The 17,073-nt window shown below is 47.1% G+C and overlaps 1 protein-coding gene across 1 annotated transcript in view; it reads right to left on the minus strand.

Moving 5' to 3' along the window:
* The window catches only part of LOC120978832 (sodium-coupled monocarboxylate transporter 1-like), a 74,169-nt gene that overhangs the window by 10,907 nt on the left and 46,189 nt on the right, over nucleotides 1–17,073 (minus strand). The window lies entirely within an intron of this gene.

Below are 17,073 nucleotides of genomic sequence, written 5' to 3' on the forward strand. Positions count from 1 at the left end.
AATTGTGCGTATCATAGCCCCCTGTAAGAGATCAGGTGCTGCCAGGCAGGAGGGGGCAGACCCCCCCTCCCTCCCCTGTATTACATTCATTGGTGGCCAGTGCGGCCTCACCTCTCCCCCCCCCCCTAGTTAAAATCACATTCCGAATCCCCCATCATTGGTGGCCAGTGCGGCCTCACCTCTCCCCCCCCTAGTTAAAATCACGTTCCGAATCCCCCATCATTGGTGGCCAGTGCGGCCTCACCTCTTGCCCCCCTTGTTAAAATCACGTTCCGAATCCCCCATCATTGGTGGCCAGTGCGGCCTCACCTCTCCCCCCCCTAGTTAAAATCACGTTCCGAATTCCCCATCATTGGTGGCCAGTGCGGCCTCACATCTCCCCCCTTGTTAAAATCACGTTCCGAATCCCCCATCATTGGTGGCCAGTGCGGCCTCACATCTCCCCCCCCCCTAGTTAAAATCACGTCCTGGATCCCCCATCATTGGTGGCCAGTGCGGCCTCACCTCTCCCCCCCCCCTAGTTAAAATCACGTTCCGAATCCCCCATCATTGGTGGCCAGTGCGGCCTCACCTCTCCCCCCCCCTAGTTAAAATCACGTTCCGAATTCCCCATCATTGGTGGCCAGTGCGGCCTCACACCCCCCCCCCCCTTGTTAAAATCACGTTCCAAATCCCCCATCATTGGTGGCCAGTGCGGCCTCACATCTCCCCCCTCCCTAGTTAAAATCACGTTCCGAATCCCCATCATTGGTGGCCAGTGCGGCCTCACCTCTCCCCCCCCCAGTTAAAATCACATTCCGAATCCCCCATCATTGGTGGCCAGTGCGGCCTCACCTCTTGCCCCCCTAGTTAAAATCACGTTCCGAATCCCCCATCATTGGTGGCCAGTGCGGCCTCACCTCTCCCCCCCTAGTTAAAATCACGTTCCGAATTCCCCATCATTGGTGGCCAGTGCGGCCTCACATCTCCCCCCCCCTTGTTAAAATCACGTTCCGAATCCCCCATCATTGGTGGCCAGTGCGGCCTCACATCTCCCCCCCCCCCTAGTTAAAATCACGTTCCGAATCCCCCATCACGTTCCGAATTCCGAATGTGATTTTAACTAGGGGGGGAGAGGTGAGGCCGCACTGTCCACCAATGATGGGGGATTCGGAACGTGATTTTAACTAGGGGGGGGGGGAAGGTGAGGCCGCACTGGCCACCAATGATGGGGGATTCGGAATGTGATTTTAACAAGGGGGATGGAGATGTGAGGCCGCACTGGCCACCAATGATGGGGGATTCGGAACGTGATTTTAACAAGGGGGGGGAGATGTGAGGCCGCACTGGCCACCAATGATGTGGGATTTGGAACAGGATTTTAACTAGGGGGGGAGAGGTGAGGCCTCACTGGCCACCAATGATGGGGGATTCGGAACGTGATTTTAACTAGGGGGGGAGAGGTGAGGCCGCACTGGCCACCAATGATGGGGGATTCGGAACGTGATTTTAACAAGGGGGGGGGGGAGATGTGAGGCCGCACTGGCCACCAATGATGGGGGATTCGGAACGTGATTTTAACTGGGGGGGGAGAGAGAGGGGAGGCCGCACTGGCCACCAATGAATATAATATTGGGGAGAGAGGGGGTCTGCCCCCTCCTGCCTGGCAGGACCTGATCTCTTACAGGGGGCTATGATACGCACAATTAACCCTTAAGGTGCGGCACCTGAGGGGTTAATTGTGCGGATCACAGCCCCCTGTAAAAGATCGGGTGCTGCCAGGCAGCAGGGGGCAGTCATGTACACAGTTCTCAGTATATTCTAACTTGAAGCGTCCCCATCACTATGGGAACGCCTCTGTGTTAGAATATACTGTCGGATATGAGTTTTCACGAATCTGCGATCCGTCTGTGTGAAAGTTGCCAATGGCCACGGATCACGGACGCGGATGCCAATCTTGTGTGCATCCGTGTTTTTTCACTGACCCATTGACTTGAATGGGTCCGTGAACCGTTGTCCGTCAAAAAAATAGGACAGGTCATATTTTTTTGACGGACAGGAAACACGGATCACGGCCGCGGATGAACAACGGTGCATTTTCCGAGTTTTCAACGGACCCATTGAAAGTCAACGGGTCCGCAGAAAATCACGGAAAACGGAACAACGGCCACGGATGCAAACAACGGTCGTGTGCATGAGGCCTAAGGCTTTAAAGTGCTAGTTCCAGTGCCAGAGACTGCAGGGAACAGCTGATTAGTGGGGAAGCAGACCGTTAAGCCCTCACAAATCAGATATTAATAACCTATGTTGTGGTAAATAATAATAGTTGTAATCTGCTTCATCAAAGTTTGTGTAAGGAAAAAGGTGTATCCCTTCTCTCAGCCCCAGTCAGAGACAAACCCAAGTGTTACCATCTTGGTTGAAAATTCTGAGCCACTCCTCCGCCCTTCTCAGTCTGCTCACCTTTATTTACTAACAAAAGGTGTAAAAGGTGCTGGCCCAAGACAAGGATACAGGAAGTGATGTCAAAGGACAGGGCGGGGCAATCAATGTGGCCGGGCAGACAATGCACACGCCCCATCCCTGTATAAGGAAGGATGAGTCATGTCCATTGTCCGATCAGCCAGATGGCCGCCCACCCCCCATCACTGTCAGCATGGACCTCATTCAATATTGCTCAAAGGTAATCAGTATCTAATAAAGATCATTCTACTGGTTCCCATAGGTTTAAAATTATCTGCGAGACATTGCTACGGCTATTGTCAGTATACGGTACTAGTATACCGACAAGGCAGATATGCATGTCTTAAAAGCAGATATGTCTCCAAGCCAATGAGAAGGTTTTCATACTGACGGTTTTGCCACTGGTCCCGATTCAGCCAAAGTACCCTCTGCTAGAGCGCTCCTTGGCTAAATCAGACACAGGGAGACAGATGACAAACTATAAAAACACACACACATCTTAAAGTAAAATGTCTGCATAATAAAATTTCCACAACACCTATCCTGGGGATAGGTCATCAATATCAGGAGCCTGGACAGCACCCTTAAAAAAGCTGTGGCTCTTGGAAGGTGGGGGGGAGGGGAAATAGGAACTAAAAATGCAAAAACAAAAATTGGCACGATCCTTAGATCCAACAGGGAACAAATATATTAAGCCTTATTTTATGCTTTTCTTCCTTGTTGGATGTCATGCTGCATTAAGCGCTTTGTGCTGCAACTACAATCTGTGACCGTTGCCTTATATACAGTAACTTGAAAAGCTGCCAAGTATTTCATTATTTAAATACAGCTGGATACATATGGTACATACAAAATATATTTGCAAAAGAATCCTGTGTTTCATGGTATACAATGCACAGTGTTTTCCCCTGGGTCTGATACTGTATACTACACATACAGCTATATATACACTCATTAACCCTTTAGTGACCAAGCCTGTTTGGGCCTTAATGACCAAGCCAAATTTTGGAAATCTGACGTGTCATTTTAGCTTAGAATAACTTGCTCATCAAAATAATTCTGACATTGTTTTCCTCGTCACATATTGTATTTTACTTAGGTGGTAAAATTCTACTTATAAAATATGTGTATCTTTATTTAAAAAAGTGCAAATTTATGCAAATTTGTAAAAATTGGCACATTTTCCTATTTTCAACTGCAATATTTCACATACATGTACACAAAAAGAGCAAGGATTTAACAAGGTAAAAAAATCTCATTTTATTCAATATAAATCACATAATCATTACAGGTGAGACTCAAAAGGGACAGAACATGGAGACTGGGCCACAAAAGGGCTCTGCAATGTGGAGAATCACATTGGGGGATAATGTGACCATATACAGCAGGTAACAGACAATTAACAGAAGCTGTGAATATTGGAGTGGTTGCAGGTGCAATTGCTGTCCCCTAGTGTTGAACAACTACCTAGCTCTTATTCACAGCGTCCCAGCAATGGATGATTTTTTTACCTTGTTAAATCCTTGCTCTTTTTTTGTACAAGTTGCAGTAAGTTGGGGAGTGAGGTTCAGTTTTTGGGTTATTGTAGGCTCTAAATATTTCACATAAATACATAAATACTATTCAATATTTTTATCAGAAATATATTTCCACATCTTTTCTTTTTTTTTTGGCTGCACTTACAAAAAATTTGAACTTTTTATTTTATTTATTTAGATGTGGGGGAGCCCTAATAACTTTATTTAACACATCTGATTAAATCGGGGTGCTGGGGGACCCGATCGGGGCATAATTTGAACTTCTCTCTCCTCTCCTGAGGAGAGAGACCTTACTGAGAGCTGCGGTGAGCAGCGGTGAGCGGCGGCGGCCGGCTTTCAGTCTGCGCATGCGCCGAGGCGCCGCCGCCATCTTTCTTGAGGGTAAGGGGGGCTGGGGGGTGAGGATTGGGACCCAGCTTAGGGCCAGAAGCGCTGGGGGACCCGATCGCTGCACCGGAGACTTTCTCCCTCCTCTCTTACATGAAAGGAGGGAGAAAGTTTAGTGCGGGCAGCTCCGCTGCTGGCATTTTCTGTGATCGCAGTGATAAAGTGTATCACGGCGATCACGTGATGAGAGACCGCTTGTCACGGTCTCTGATCACTGCCCCGAGCCCTCAACTACCTTTGGTAGCTGCGGGCACGGAGCTACAGCGCTTGATTTTATCGCTAACTTAAGCTGAAGTGCCGCCGTATAAAGGCAGTGCTCCAGCCCAAGGCCCCTTAGTGACCACTGTAAAAACACGTATGGGTGGTCACTAAGGGATTAAAGGGAACCTGTCACCCGATTTTATCCATCTACCGTAATACATGAGTAGTACTGCACATACGAAGTCAAGATTGCTATGTTTTATTTCCATACTGCCCCCCGTTGCCCCACTGCCAGCGCTCAGAGCTGCATTAAAATACATTGTCAGGACTGCTGTGCATGCGCACATGAGTCCTCTCCATTAGGTTAGAACAGAATAGCAGTCTGGTCTTTTAGTGCGGTCTTGAGAGCTGAGAGTGGGGAAATTGGGCAGTTTTTATCTATCAATTTCAAGGAAAATTAATGGTATTATGCTATTCTGCCTTAGGACGGCAAATTATAGGAACAGATACATGACGCTATTAGCCAAACTAGCTCAAAGAATAATAAGGACTGATACTGAGTCTGCGGTATTCACGGAAAATGCACTGCCACTTCCTCTGCGCTGTCAGCCGTGATTGATGTCTGCACTGTATACATGCAGATCAGTGGCGTATCCAAGCTATGGCAGCCATGGCTAGTGCCATAGGCGCCAAGCGGGGGGGGGCGACCAGGGCCGATCCTACACGGGGTGCAGTGGGTGCCCGGGCCCCGCACCCCAGCGCTGCGGCCCTGGTGACAAGTGGGGGCGGCCGCGGCCGGCGGCAGGGCAGAGCAGGAGATGAGCGCCTCCATTGCGGAAGCGCTCATCTCCATAGTCATCTGTATTGCCGTCCTCAGGACGGCAATACAGATGCCTGTCTGTGCTGCGGCAGAGGAGGGAGAGGTGTGTCCCCTCCTGTTCCTCTGATAGGCTGCCGGCTTAGTGCTGGCAGCCTATCAGAGGCCGGTGATGGCGCGATGACGTCATCGCGTCGCCTGAGCCGTATAGCGAGGGACACACAGACGGAAGAGGTGGCCTGCATCGCATCGCATTGCTGGAGGTAAGTATAAGTGTATTATTTTTTTTTATTTTTTTATATAGGTACAATACTGGGCTGGCACATGATAAGGGGGGCTACTGGGCTGGCACATAAGGGGGGCTACTGGGCTGGCACATAAGGGGGGACTACTGGGCTGGGCTGGCACATGATAAGGGGGGCTACTGGGCTGGCACATGATAAGGGGGGACTACTGGGCTGGCACATGATAAGGGGGGACTACTGGGCTGGCACATGATAAGGGGGGACTACTGGGCTGGCACATGATAAGGGGGGCTACTGGCACATGATATGGGGGGCTACTGGCACATGATATGGGGGCACTCTGGCTACTGGCACATGATATGGGGGCACTCTGGCTACTGACACATGATATGGGGGGGCTCTGGCTACTGACACATGATATGGGGGGGCTCTGGCTACTGGCACATGATGGTGGGGGGGGGCTCTGGCTACTGGCACATGATATGGGGGGGGCTCTGGCTACTGGCACATGATATGGGGGGCTACTGGCACATGATAAGGGGGGCTACTGGCACATGATAAGGGGGGCTACTGGCACATGATAAGGGGGCTACTGGCACATGATAAGGGGGGCTACTGGCACATGATAAGGAGGGCTACTGGCACATAGGGGGGCTACTGGCACATAAGGGGGGCTACTGGCACATGATATGGGGGGGCTCTGGCTACTGGCATATGATATGGGGGGCTCTGGCTACTGGCACATGATGGTGGGGGGGCTCTTATTTCTGGCACATGATTGGGGGCACTCTGGCTACTGGCACATGATATGGGGGGCTCTGGCTACTGACACATGATATGGGGGGGCTCTGGCTACTGACATGATATGGGGGGGCTCTGGCTACTGGCACATGATGGTGGGGGGGCTCTTATTACTGGCACATGATTGGGGGCATCTATGGGGGCACATCTTACTGCAGATTATTGGGGGGCACTATAGGGGCATCTACTGAGGCTAAAAAAGAAGATATTTTATATGGGGGCTCTGTATAGGGGCATTTTATACTGGGACACATTATGGTGGGTACTATGGGGAAGGGGGGGGCACTATGGGGGTCATCTACGGGGGCACTGAGAAGGGGTATTTTATATTGGCACATTATGGGAACATTAGCTCAACTGGGGGCATTACAAATGTTTTGCATATTATAAGGAGAATTATTACTACTGGGGGGGCATTATGGTGGGCTTTATTACTCCCCCATGGTATGACCCCCTAGTAGCAGCACCAGCCTCTCCCTGCTCTGCTATCCCTCTGCCCTTTCTCCAAATCCTTATTATGAAATCTTTCTCATTAGGTTAAAGCACAACATCAGCTCCGCCGAGCCCCCGGCCAAAGTGTTGAAGTGGCGTCCGAGATCCCCAAGGGCCAAGTCAAGTAACTGTAAGTTTTTATGGGGGTTCTACAAAAGAGCTATCGTGTTTTTTTTTTTTGTTAAGGTTATCTGAAAGATGGGTTTAAAATATTTTGACAGGGGCGCAGTTACAGTGCTTGCCATAGGCGCCATTTTCACTAGATACGCCTCTGATGCAGATACATAGTTAGCTTCCAATCACCAGTGAGAGGGGTGGACGGGGCGGTGAGAGCCCTATTCTCATGAATACAGCTGACTTATGACTGCAATGTCATTGGGCACTAATTATTATTATTACTATTATTACTAGACACAGAATATACCTATCAATGCTAATTTAACCTGCATTTATAGACTAGGGGTCTCCATTATATACAGCATCGCATACATTCAGAAAAAGGAATTCTTAGCTTCAAATGCAATGCTAACCACTTCCATATGGCACACTGTTTAATACGTGGCAAACTGTTATTGGATAACTTGTAACCATAGATTGTAAGGGGCAAATCCTAGAGCTTTTACAATAAAATAAAAGACGTTACTGGGAGTTGGTAAGAAGAGGCTTTATATGCCACATTACATAGCGTGTCTCCTCTCTTAGGCTGGATTCACATGTTGGTTGCTATGACGCCGTGCGCTTCCTGCTGCCGCCGCAGTACAGTAATGCACTGGTATAGAACATACCAGTGTACTACTGTACTGCGGCAGCAGCAGTAAGCACACGGCGTCATAGCAACCAATGACGCCGTGCGCTCCTGCACTCAGAAGAAATCCAGGCCGGTATCACACAGATCGTGTTCAACGGACCTGTGAATCCAGCCTTAAGGAACATTTCCTTACCCCTGGAGGCAATTTCAAGATTTGGAGAATCACAATGGTAAGGTACCTTTGATTAGGGACCATACTTAAATTCCACCATGTCACTCATGCAAACCAGTTGTTTCGTCAGCATAAGGCCTCATGCACACGACCGTATGTATTTTGCGGTCCGCAAAAAACGGATCCACAAAAAATACGGATGATGTCCATGAGCATTCTGTATTTTGCGAAACGGAACACCTTGCCACTAAAAAAACAGTCCTATCCTTGTCCGTAATGCAGGCAATAATAGGACATGTTCTATTTTTTTGCGGAACAGAAATGCGGACACGGAATGCACACAGAGTAACTTCCGTTTTTTTTTTGCGGACCCGGGGATCAGGGGTGCAACCGGGACAATACGGAGCACAGCTGTCCATGGCAGTCAGTCTTCTCTCTCCTCAGTCTCCACCTCTCTTGCATGCACATCGGAGTGCTCGAGTCCTGTGCGGCGCCATGCTTGCCAGTGAAGTGGTAAAGCTACAGACACTCTAACAGATAAGTAGATCAGGCAGCAGTTCAGACACATGCAGATACAGTACTCTTCTCCTCCTCTCTGTATTTTGCAGTGTATTCCAGGATCTAGGCAGCCAGCGGCAGTGGCATGGTAAACCCCTCTGGTTCAAAGTATATAATCACTACTCTGGAGAGGTGAGGACTATGGAGACTGTCATAGCATGTACAGGAGTGGGAGCCAGGGTCACAGATGGACAATGCTGCAATACAGCACTGCTGACGCCATTAGAAAGATATACTATATTTCCTACACTGCAAGATATTCCTCTCAGAAAAATACATACTGGGGAAGATTTATCAAAGGCCAGTGTTTCAAGCCTTTCGGCGTCAGTGCACCACAATAAAATCTATGGCAGCTGCAAGCTACTGTAGACCTCTGTCTTAATTTGCACCAGAAAACTGGCATAAATGAAGATACATTTTGTGGGGCCTGCTAGGCCTGCACCCTCCCTTGCCATGCCCCTTTTTTAGGAAAGTGGAGAGGGCGGAATAAAAATGCCATTTCTGACAAAATTTGTCGCTAGTGATGTTTACAAATTTGCAAACACAGTGTTTGTGACCTTAATATGCAACAAAATTGGAATGGAGGAAACGATAAATTCACTCGACTGTGTTACATTGGCACAAACAACTTATATCACATTATCAATAATTCCTAATTGGGGCACATTGTATTAGGGGTTATCTATTGCCTTGCCGAGCTAATATTCCTTTAGATGGATTTACAAAGCATGTCTTCATTCTCAATCTATGCAAAAGCATTGTATATTTTAATTAGGCCACTATAGATTCTTAAAGGGCAATACATTTTAAGTACGCATGATAAAAGTGGACTGACTGACCACTGGCAGCACTTACTCTAGCCTATGGACAAACCAGCAGGAGTGCTTACAATAGACTGGTGAATGACTCGTAGCAGTATTTAAACTAGACTATAGACTTACTGGCTGCAGCATTTACGCTACACTGTGAACTGACTGGCAGCAGCGTTAACACTAGACTGTAGACTGACCAGCATCAGCATTTACACTAGACTGGGAACTGACGGGTGACAGTGTTTACACCAGACTATGAACTGACTGGCAGTAGTGTTTAGACTAGATTGTGGACTGACTCTCAGCAACATTTACACTAGACTATGGACTAACCGGCAGCAGCGTTTACACTCAACTGTGGATTAACCAGTGGAGGTGTTTACACTCAACTGTGGACTAACCGGTGGCAACACTAAGGATATGGCCACATGGTCTAGTGATAAGCAATAGTGTTTACACTAGACTATGGACTAACTGGCAGCAGCATTTACACTACAATGTGGACTGACCAACAGCAGTGTTTATACTAGACTGTGGACTGACTGGTGGATGTGTTTACACTAGACTGTGGACTGACTGGTGGATGTGTTTACACTAGACTGTGGACTGACTGGTGGAGGTGTTTATACTAGACTGTGGACTGACTGGTGGAGGTGTTTATACTAGAAGTCTGTGGACTGACTGGTGGAGGTGTTTATACAAGACTGTGGACTGACTGGTGGAGGTGTTTATACTAGAAGACTGTGGACTGACTGGTGGATGTGTTTACACTAGACTGTGGACTGACTGGTGGAGGTGTTTATACTAGAAGACTTTGGACTGACTGGTGGAGGTGTTTATACTAGACTGTGGACTGACTGGTGGAGGTGTTTATACTAGAAGTCTGTGGACTGACTGGTGGAGGTGTTTATACTAGACTGTGGACTGACTGGTGGAGGTGTTTATACTAGAAGACTGTGGACTGACTGGTGGATGTGTTTACACTAGACTGTGGACTGACTGGTGGAGGTGTTTATACTAGAAGTCTGTGGACTGACTGGTGGAGGTGTTTATACTAGACTGTGGACTGACTGGTGGAGGTGTTTATACTAGAAGACTGTGGACTGACTGGTGGAGGTGTTTATACTAGACTGTGGACTGACTGGTGGAGGTGTTTATATTAGAAGACTGTGGACTGACTGGTGGATGTGTTTACACTAGACTGTGGACTGACTGGTGGAGGTGTTTATACTAGAAGACTGTGGACTGACTGGTAGAGGTGTTTATACTAGACTGTGGACTGACTGGTGGAGGTGTTTATACTAGAAGACTGTGGACTGACTGGTGGATGTGTTTACACTAGACTGTGGACTGACTGGTGGAGGTGTTTATACTAGAAGACTGTGGACTGACTGGTGGAGGTGTTTATACTAGACTGTGGACTGACTGGTGGAGGTGTTTATACTAGAAGACTGTGGACTGACTGGTGGATGTGTTTACACTAGACTGTGGACTGACTGGTGGAGGTGTTTATACTAGAAGACTGTGGACTGACTGGTGGAGGTGTTTACACTAGTCCGTGGACTAACTGGTAAGGGTGTTTACACAAGACCGTGGACTGACTGGTGGCAACATTTACACTAGACTATGACCTAACTAAACAGAATGTTTACAGTAGATATTAATATATTTGGTGAAGTAAATAATGTATCCTCTTGGGCTACTTTCACACTTGCGTTCGGGGTTCCGCTTGTGAGCTTCGTTTGAAGGCTCTCACAAGCGGCCCCGAACGCATCCGTACGGCCCCAATGCATTCTGAGTGGATGCGGATCCGATCAGAATGTATCAGTCTGACAGCGTTCAGCCTCCGCTCCGCTCAGCAAGCGGACATCCGAACGCAGCTTGCAGCGTTTTCGTGTCCGCTTGGCCGTGCGGAGCCAAACGGATCCGTCCAGACTTACAATGAAAGTCAATGGGGACGGATCGGTTTGTCTTGGCTCCGCTTTGACACGGATCCGTTAGAAACCGTTCACGTCTCTGCGCATGACCAGTAACTTCCTGTCCCTCCCCCTCATCGTCGGCCATTTTGGATTGTCGACTTGGTGAGACTGGTAAGTGAAGTTTTGTCTGTTTGTATATCTTTCTTTTTTTTCTATCTATTTCTAGGGTGGGGGGGGCTGCTGGCACTTGGGAAGGGGTGTGTGTGTCTGGAACAGTGGGGGCTGCTGGCACTGGTGGTGGAGGCTGCCTTTATGGGGGGCTTCTGGCACTGGGGGGGCTGATGGCACTGGGGGGGGTGTGGCTGGAACTGGGGGGGTCTGCTGGCACTGCGATTATGTTTGTGGCTGGAACTGTGCGGTGCTTCTGGCACTGGCGGTGTTTATGTGGCTGGAACTGTGGTTGCTGCTGGCACTGCGGGGGTGTGTGTGGCTGGAATTGGGGGGTCTGCTGGCACTGCAGGGGTGTTTGTGGCTGGAACTGTGAATGCAGTGCTTCTGGCACTGCAGGGGTGTTTGTGGCTGGAACTGTGCGGTGCTTCTGGCACTGGCGGGGTTTATGTGGCTGGAACTGTGCGGTGCGTCTGTCACTGGCGGGGTTTATGTGGCTGGAACTGTGGTTGCTGCTGGCACTGCGGGGGTGTGTGTGGCTGGCATTGGGGGGGCTGAGGGCACTGTGGGAAGGTTGTTTGGAACTGGGGGGCTGATGTCACTGTGGGGGGCTGCTGGCACTATGGGGGGGCTGCTGGCACTATGCGGGGCTGCTGTCTCTGGGGGTGTTTATGGCACTCGGGGGGATTATGGCTCCTGTCGGATTAATTTTTTTAATCATTTTATTATTAGGGTCGTTCCAAAAAAAAAAAAAATCATTGGAAATAAGAAAGTTCTGCGGTGGGCAAGCACCAAACTATATTTTAAAAAGTAAGTATTATAAAAAAATAAAAAATAAATGTTGATATATGTGGAAATAGTGCTCTAAACAAGTTCGTTTAACGTTATCTGCATTTTGTCTGGTATTCTGTTGCCTACAGATGTCATCAAAGAAGTCAAAAATTGACTGGAAAAACCCACCCAGAAGGCGCTGGTGTATTGAGTGGCCGGTAAGTATAAAATCAACGCTTGGAGTTTGTACTGTTTGATTCGTTGCATTAATCAGTATGTGCTCTTATTATAGATTTCTTCATCATCATCTGCGGAGGGCTCTCCATCTGTGGCCGGCTCACCTGCCAGGGCCGGCTCACCTGCTGCATCACCAGCGTCCAGGGGAGGTGGACCAAGCCCGGACCGGGGCTGTCAAGAAGTAAGTATATATATATATATATATATATATATATATACTTACATATATATATACAGTGGGATGCGAAAGTTTGGGCAACCTTGTTAATCGTCATGATTTTCCTGTATAAATCGTTGGTTGTTACGATAAAAAATGTCAGGTAAATATATCATATAGGAGACACACACAGTGATATTTGAGAAGTGAGATGAAGTTTATTGGATTTACAGAAAGTGTGCTATAATAGTTTAAACAGAATTAGGCAGGTGCATAAATTTGGGCACCACAAAAAAGAAATAAAATCAATATTTAGTAGATCCTCCTTTTGCAGAAATTACAGCCTCTAAACGCTTCCTGTAGGCTCCAATGAGAGTCTGGATTCTGGTTGAAGGTATTTTGGACCATTCCTCTTTACAAAACATCTTTAGTTCATTCAGGTTTGATGGCTTCCGAGCATGGACAGCTCTCTTTAAGTCACACCACAGATTTTCTATTATATTCAGGTCTGGGGACTGAGATGGCCATTCCAGAACATTGTACTTGTTCCTCTGCATAAATGCCTTAGTGGATTTTGAGCAGTGTTTAGGGTCGTTGTCTTGTTGAAAGATCCAGCCCCGGCGCAGTTTCAGCTTTGTCACTGATTCCTGGACATTGGTCTCCAGAATCTGCTGATACTGAGTGGAATCCATGCGTCCCTCAACTTTGACAAGATTCCCAGTCCCTGCACTGGCCCCACAGCATGATGGAACCACCACCATATTTTACTGTAGGTAGCAGGTGTTTTTCTTGGAATGCTGTGTTCTTTTTCCTCCATGCATAACGCCCCTTGTTATGGTCAAAAAAATAAATTTTAGTTTCATCAGTCCACAGCACCTTATTCCAAAATGAAGCTGGCTTGTCCAAATGGGCTTTAGCCCACCTCAAGCGGAGAAAAGGCTTCCTCTGCATCACTCTCGCATACAGCATCTCCTTGTGTAAAGTGCGCCGAATGGTTGAACGATGCACAGTGACTCCATCTGCAGCAAGATGATGTTGTAGGTCTTTGGTGCTGGTCTGTGGGTTGACTCTGACTGTTCTCACCATTCGTCGCTTCTGTCTATCCGAGATTTTTCTTGGTCTGCCACTTCGAGCCTTAACTTGAACTGAGCCTGTGGTCTTCCATTTCCTCAATATGTTCCTAACTGTGGAAACAGAAGCTGAAATCTCTGAGACGGCTTTCTGTATCCTTCCCCTAAACCATGATGGTGAATAATCTTTGTCTTCAGGTCATTTGAGAGTTGTTTTGAGACCCCCATGTTGCTACTCTTCAGAGAAAATGAAAAGAGGAGGGAAACTTACAATTGACCCCCTAAAATACTCTTTCTCATAATTGGATTCACCTGTGTATGTAGGTCAGGGGTCACTGAGCTTACCAAGCCAATTTGAGTTCCAATAATTAGTTCTAAAGGTTTTGGAATCAATAAAATGACAACAGTGCCCAAATTTATGCACCTGCCTAATTTTGTTTAAACAATTATAGCACACTTTCTGTAAATCCAATAAACTTCATTTCACTTCTCAAATATCACTGTGTGTGTCTCCTATATGATATATTTAACTGACATTTTTTATCGTAGCAACCAATGATTTATACAGGAAAATCATGACGATTAACAAGGTTGCCCAAACTTTCGCATCCCACTGTATGTATATATATATACACTGCGTGCAGAATTATTAGGCAAATGAGTATTTTGACCACATCATCCTCTTTATGCATGTTGTCTTACTCCAAGCTGTATAGGCTCGAAAGCCTACTACCAATTAGGCATATTAGGTGATGTGCATCTCTGTAATGAGAAGGGGTGTGGTCTAATGACATCAACACCCTATATTAGGTGTGCATAATTATTAGGCAACTTCCTTTCCTTTGGCAAAATGGGTCAAAAGAAGGACTTGACAGGCTCAGAAAAGTCAAAAATAGTGAGATATCTTGCAGAGGGATGCAGCACTCTTAAAATTGCAAAGCTTCTGAAGCGTGATCATCGAACAATCAAGTTTTTCATTCAAAATAGTCTACAGGGTCGCAAGAAGCGTGTGGAAAAACCAAGGCGCAAAATAACTGCCCATGAACTGAGAAAAGTCAAGCGTGCAGCTGCCAAGATGCCACTTGCCACCAGTTTGGCCATATTTCAGAGCTGCAACATCACTGGAGTGCCCAAAAGCACAAGGTGTGCAATACTCAGAGACATGGCCAAGGTAAGAAAGGCTGAAAGACGACCACCACTGAACAAGACACACAAGCTGAAACGTCAAGACTGGGCCAAGAAATATCTGAAGACTGATTTTTCTAAGGTTTTATGGACTGATGAAATGAGAGTGAGTCTTGATGGGCCAGATGGATGGGCCCGTGGCTGGATTGGTAAAGGGCAGAGAGCTCCAGTCCGACTCAGACGCCAGCAAGGTGGAGGTGGAGTACTGGTTTGGGCTGGTATCATCAAAGATGAGCTTGTGGGGCCTTTTCGGGTTGAGGATGGAGTCAAGCTCAACTCCCAGTCCTACTGCCAGTTTCTGGAAGACACCTTCTTCAAGCAGTGGTACAGGAAGAAGTCTGCATCCTTCAAGAAAAACATGATTTTCATGCAGGACAATGTTCCATCACACGCGTCCAAGTACTCCACAGCGTGGCTGGCAAGAAAGGGTATAAAAGAAGAAAATCTAATGACATGGCCTCCTTGTTCACCTGATCTGAACCCCATTGAGAACCTGTGGTCCATCATCAAATGTGAGATTTACAAGGAGGGAAAACAGTACACCTCTCTGAACAGTGTCTGGGAGGCTGTGGTTGCTGCTGCACGCAATGTTGATGGTGAACAGATCAAAACACTGACAGAATCCATGGATGGCAGGCTTTTGAGTGTCCTTGCAAAGAAAGGTGGCTATATTGGTCACTGATTTGTTTTTGTTTTGTTTTTGAATGTCAGAAATGTATATTTGTGAATGTTGAGATGTTATATTGGTTTCACTGGTAAAAATAAATAATGGAAATGGTTATATATTTGTTTTTTGTTAAGTTGCCTAATAATTATGCACAGTAATAGTCACCTGCACACACAGATATCCCCCTAAAATAGCTAAAACTAAAAACAAACTAAAAACTACTTCCAAAAATATTCAGCTTTGATATTAATGAGTTTTTTGGGTTCATTGAGAACATGGTTGTTGTTCAATAATAAAATTAATCCTCAAAAATACAACTTGCCTAATAATTCTGCACTCCCTGTATATATATATATATATATATATATATATATATAATTATTTTTTTTATTTAAATATATATATAAAAAAAAAAAAAATAATGTTTGTTTCAGCAATCTGCACCTAGAGCCGCCAGCGAGGATCCCCCAGTCGCCTCCAGAGTCCGCAGGAATGAGCGTGGCGGTCGTAGACGTGTAAGTCTTGAATTAAGTAGTTTTAATTTGCATTTTGTATTAGGATTAATATTTAATTTTGTATTTCCTTTTTTTCAGGGTTCCGTAGGCTCCACCAGGGAAGATGAGGAGTTCGGGGTTCCTACCATAGATAACCTGCTCCTCATCCAACTGGTGGAGGCGCGTCCAGCATTATGGGACCACTCCGACCGCCACCACGCTGATCATAATCTGACCCAGCGGCTCTGGAGGGACATCTGTGAGGAAGTTTTTGAGACCTCGGGGGATCTAAATGCGTCGGCTCAGGAAAAATATGGTAAGTAAAGCAATATGTATTTTAATACATTAATATTGTTCTTTTCCTTTCATCATGCTGATTTAATTTTTTATGTTTTTTTCTATAGTCAAACAGGTTACAACGCGTTGGCGATCTATCCGGGACCGCTTCAGGAGGGATTATAACAAGGAGGTTCAGGCCCCGGATGTCTCCGGAGGAACCACAGGGACCCCATAAATCCATACGGCGGCCCTGGGGTTCCTACGAAGGGCGATGGCACCAAGAAGGTAAACATTTTTAACAACTGTTAAACATTTTTTTGTAAAGGGGCTGTCTGAGACAGCGGAGTGTTTGGCTCCCCTGTTTTGGCCAGTCCCCTACTGTCAGAGGGACAACTGTTCTCTCCGTCTGAGTGTAAGGGGCTGTCTGAGACAGCGGAGTGTTTGGCTCCCCTGTTTTGGCCAGTCCCCTACAGTCAGAGGGACAACTGTTCTCTCCGTCTGAGTGTAAGGGGCTGTCTGAGACAGCGGAGTGTTTGGCTCCCCTGTTTTGGCCAGTCCCCTACAGTCAGAGGGACAACTGTTCTCTCCGTCTGAGTGTAAGGGGCTGTCTGAGACAGCGGAGTGTTTGGCTCCCCTGTTTTGGCCAGTCCCCTACAGTCAGAGGGACAACTGTTCTCTCCGTCTGAGTGTAAGGGGCTGTCTGAGACAGCGGAGTGTTTGGCTCCCCTGTTTTGGCCATTCCCCTACAGTCAGAGGGACAACTGTTCTCTCCGTCTGAGTGTAAGGGGCTGTCTGAGACAGCGGAGTGTTTGGCTCCCCTGTTTTGGCCAGTCCCCTACAGTCAGAGGGACAACTATTCTCTCCGTCTGAGTGTAAGGGGCTGTCTGAGACAGCGGAGTGTTTGGCTCCCCTG

The sequence above is a fragment of the Bufo bufo genome, chromosome 1 (genome assembly GCF_905171765.1).
Source record: "Bufo bufo chromosome 1, aBufBuf1.1, whole genome shotgun sequence".
In the NCBI taxonomy this organism is placed as follows: domain Eukaryota; kingdom Metazoa; phylum Chordata; class Amphibia; order Anura; family Bufonidae; genus Bufo; species Bufo bufo.